Below are 5141 nucleotides of genomic sequence, written 5' to 3'. Positions count from 1 at the left end.
GTGTTTAGTTTATGTGATGTGATGTGATATGTTTATATGCTATTATATGTTAGTGGGCGAGGCCCTATGACAGGCGAGGCCTAAGTGAAACAGATCTGTATCAGAGCGGGGCTCGAAGCCAGGCGGGGCCTGGAGCGGCGGGGCCGTTGTAGCGAGCGAGGCCCAGGATAGCGGGCGTGGCCCAGTTTGTGCAGTATGTGGTTATGCATGGTATGTGGTAGGGTGGGGAACTCACTAAGCTTCGTGCTTACGGTTTTCCGTTTTGGTTTCAGGTACTTCTGGTAGTGGAGGGAAGAGCTCGGGGTGATCGCATGACACACACCATAGATTAGTCAGCATGGGAATGTTTACTCTGATAACGAACATGTATTTTGGAAACTAATACTCTGTTTATGCTTTGAAATGATGAATTTGCTTAAAGTAATGTTTTATTAAAAGAAATTTTTAGTCCTAAATTTTGGGACGTTACATGATTATCTAGAATAAATAATCTTAACCAAGTTGTAGTATATGTTACAAGGTTTCCATACATATAAAGAACGCTGAAATCCGAGTTATAACGAAGAAGTTATGACCCGCCGAAGTTTTACGGCAAAACCGGCACGGCACCGGGAGACGCAAATAGTGAATTTACGAGGGAGGACTTTTTAGCCTTAGTGATCTAAACGAAAGTCGTAGAATATGTTAAACCGAGAAAATTCATAAAAAGAACGCCCAAATCTGACTTCGTATGAAGAAGTTATGATTTTTCTAAGATTCGGCTTAGCAGTGTATAGCCCGAAACTCGAATTTTAGTTCGACTGGTTTTTGGCTTACGTGACCTAAATGAGAGTTGAAGATCTCATTAATAGGAACTCAACGGTAAAAAGATGGACGAAAACGGAGTTCGTATGAAGGAGTTACGAATTCTTCGCGGTCATTTAACAGTCTAAACGCCTCCTACTGTTAAATTTGAGATCGGTCGAGAATTAGCCGATGGAGTCTAAACGAAAGTTGTAGATCTTGATTTTACCTATGCATAGATATAAAGAACGTCGAAAACAGAGCTTGTATGTGAGAGTTATGGTTTTTCTAAGTTTGAAGGTTGATACACGATAGGGGGTGACGTGGCACCACCAGAATTGGACACGTGGCACCACCAGAAGGTTGCCACATGCACCAACTCGGCTAGTAGGTCCTCCTACTCGGCGACTAGGTCAGTCAGCACCCCTATAAATAGAGGTGTCAGGTTCCCTCATTTCCTCACCCCTCAACCCTCTTCTTTCTCTCTCTATACTCTCTCTCTAGCCTCCCTAACCCCCCTAAAAGCCTAGGTAAACCCCCTAGCACCCGAAGGAAGCCCCGAGGCTCCTGGAGTCCCGAGAAAAGAGCCTTTCGGCTCGAGAACGTTGCTCCAGCGAAGCCCAGTTTTCGAGAAAACCCGCTGTAAGTGAGCTATGCCTACCCTATCTTTAGTATAGCTTATGTTTTAATATAGTAACATTATTAGGAACTTATAATGAGTATTTGGGCTATTATTATGAGTTATATTGAGTGTTATTTAACGCTTATATTATGATAATAATAGCTAGACTATTAATTTGTCGTGGTTATCGTTAGACTAAACCCTAGTGGTATTGATACTAGGTTTTATCGAAGGAAATTGTTTTGAGAGTATTGAAGCGTTGTCCGAGTGTTGAGTCACCACCTTTTAGGTGAGTGCATAGTCCCTTTCATCTTACACATAGATATGAAGTATTTTAATATAAATTACGTGCTACGTGTGCATATTGTCTGAATACTTGCTGTCTATGCTGTGTGAAAGATTTTATACATGTTTTAAATGATTTAAACTGTATATGTATTTTATATCTACAAAATGTGTTGGGTAAAACATGGGTAGATGAAATAGCTGTTTTGTGATAACACGATGGAAGACATCAATGTTGTCAGTGATCCGGTCATCTAGTGGAGTATAGATGATGACCATGGACGATACTAGACAGTCCGGTGGAATGCTAGCAGGCTCGTAACCTGTAGGTGTTTTTGAACTAGGTGCTCATTAGTATCTTTGAACTGAGTGTGTTCACTACGTATCTTTGAACTGAGTGTGTTCACTAGGTATTTTGAACTAAGTGTGTTCACTAGTTACTTTTGAACTAAGTGTTTACCAGATGTTTTGGACTATGTGTTCACCAGTTGTAATCTATAAGCTTTGGTAACAATGGACTTCGTGCCGATTCCTTAGGATGATCCTTAGGAATGTATGAACGAGGATTGGTTGATTCTTAGGGTAGATCCTTAAGAGTAAAGAAGATAATGGGGATGGGTAATTGGGTTGATTGTTTGATTATTTGAACATAATAATTATATTATTGTGGGTTGAAAACCCTATGTACTCACCAGGTTTCCCAACCTGACCCACTTAGTTTATTTATATCACAGGTGTTGATACGAAGACACATTACACTGAGAGATTTAAAGAGATGTAGATCACTAGTGTAAATAAATGTAAGTTCTGTTTATGCTTATGTTTCTGTATTAATGATGACATCCCAAACGTTTTAAAATGAATAAAATACGTTTCTTCGAAAATGTTTTAATAACGTATTTATCGTGTTTTTCTGGGAACAAATTCCGCAACATTTTTATTAAAAGAAGTACTCTGATTTTTATAAAGCATAAACAAAATCGGTCTTTTCTGGCCGTGAAAATGGGGATGTCACAAATATTCGAATGGTCACCCGCTACGAGGACAAGGAGTATCTTCTCGATAAGGAGCTGAAAGAAGTCAATGTCAACACTGCTACTCCCAAAGAGATTGTTGCCTACGAGGCTCACAAGCGAGATGCTACGAAAGTTCATTGCATCATGCTCGAAACAATGATCGCCGAACTCCAAAAGTCCTACTAGGACTACTACCCCTATGAGATGCATCAAGATATGATGGATAGGTACCATTAAAGCGCGAGGTAGGAAAGGTACAAGATTATCGTTGCGATGATCACTACCAAGATGAAGGATTGAGAGTCCATCATGGCCCACCTACAGAAAATGCAGAGATACATGGACCGCTTGCTGAAGTTAAATGTTAACTTCGATGAGGAGCTGGCCATAGATATCATTCTTCACTCCTTACCTCCTTGTTACAACCAATTCCACATGACCTACCACATGAACAAGGAGGAGGTCACTCTAAGCAAGCTTCAAGGCCTGCTAAGGACTACTGAGAATAGTATGAAAGACAAATCCGTTGCATCAACTCCTACTACCACCCCGCCTTGGCAATTAGGCAAGGGAAGGGCAAGAAGAGGAAGGCTCCTTCTAAGAGCCACAAGGGAAAGTCCCACGATGGCACATCTTCTAGTGAAACCAAGGTTGGTCCCACTGCACCCTTCTCCAACTCGAAGGATGCAGAGTGCTGCTACTGCCATGAGAAAGGGCATTAGAAACGAAGTTGCCCGAAGTACTTGCAAGATATCAAGGATGGGAAGATAAAGCCATCCTTCGTAGGTATTTATACTATTCATTCTAACAAATCATTACATGTTATGTCTTGGTTCCATGATACAGGATGTGGTTTTCATATTTGTTCTGATTTGCAGGGCCTAAGAAGAAGTAGGGATGTGGAGCATGGGAAGATAAACTTGATCATGGGGAATAGGAAAGCGTCTCCTGTCACCAAGATTGGAGTTTACTCTTTAGTGCTTAGTAGTGGGTTAGGTTTAGATTTAAATAATTGTTGTTAGTCTGTTACTCATCAGAAATGACACGAAACATTATTTCTTTTCATGGTTTGTATAAACAAGGTTTTATATTTTCGTTTGACAATGAAAAAGGTTCTATTAATGCTTTCTTTAATGGTTCTTTCTATTTTGAATCATTGCCTTGTAATGGTATATATGAAATTGTGATGGTTGTAGACAACTTAGTAAATTATGTATTGCATATCGATTCTTCCAATAGTTTGGACAAAGTATGCTTGTGGCATTGTCGTGTTGTACATGTCAACAAGAAGCACATAGCCCAGCTCCAAAAGGATAGAGTGTTGGAGTAATTCGACCTTAGGGGCGATGAAGTATGTGAGTCTTGTTTACTTGGAAAGATGACCAAGTCACCCTTCACTGGCACTTGTGAAAAGGGTGAGGGTTTATTAGATCTCATACATAACGATGTGCGTGGACCCTTTAGATCCACCACAAGGGAAGCAAGTCGCTTCTATGTGACTTTCACCGATGATTATAGCAGATATGGGTATATATATACTTAATCAAGCACAAGTCAGAAACCTTTGAAAAGTTCAAAGAGTTTAAGCAAGAAGTGGAGAATCAACTGGGCATGAAAATTAAGATGCTCCGATCCGATCGAGGTGGTGAGTACCTTAGTCTTGAATTCCATGATTACCTCAAGGAATGCGGAATTGTTTCGCAATCGACGCCACCTAGGACGTCGTTGTTGAATGGTGTGGATGAGAGGCACAATCGAAGCTTATTGGATGTGGTTCGTTCCATGATGATTCATGCTTCGTTACCTATCTCATTTTGGGGGTATGCCTTAGAGACTGCCACCCATATCCTTAATCTAGTCCCGATAAAGAAGGTTGTCAAAACACCTCACGAGATGTGGACAGGGAAAGCTCCCTCATTGGCACATATCACCATATTGATTACACATTATTCATTGCATACTGTTTCAAACTATCAACTTTATACTTGAATTAAAACAATAGTTGTTTCATGATCCAAGCATGCACACTATGTTTTCCTAAACACTAGTCATGCCATACACCAAGTATGCACACTATGTTTTTCCAAACATTAGTTATGCCATACACCAAGTATGCACACTAAGTTTGTCTATGATCTTTACATTGTGAAATAGATATATTTAACATAACTCCAATGATTCTCATTTCACAATCCCAAATCCTTACTGCAAATGAAGAATTCCAAATTCCTTCCATTTACCTAAATCTGTTAGATTTTAAACTTATATGCATTGATCATCTTGTAATGATTATGCACAAAGTCACAAAGATTTGTCAACAGACATTGCAGAGTATTCAAATGGACATCATTCCATGGAAATGAAGTCGCAAATTCAAAGTACATTGCTTTGAACATCCTTCTTGCATTAAGTTTTACTAATCTTACACATATTTA

The sequence above is a fragment of the Lactuca serriola genome, chromosome 7 (genome assembly GCF_051521515.1).
Source record: "Lactuca serriola cultivar US96UC23 chromosome 7, Lser_US96UC23_V15, whole genome shotgun sequence".
Classification (NCBI taxonomy): domain Eukaryota; kingdom Viridiplantae; phylum Streptophyta; class Magnoliopsida; order Asterales; family Asteraceae; genus Lactuca; species Lactuca serriola.
This window is presented reverse-complemented; position numbering follows the sequence as displayed.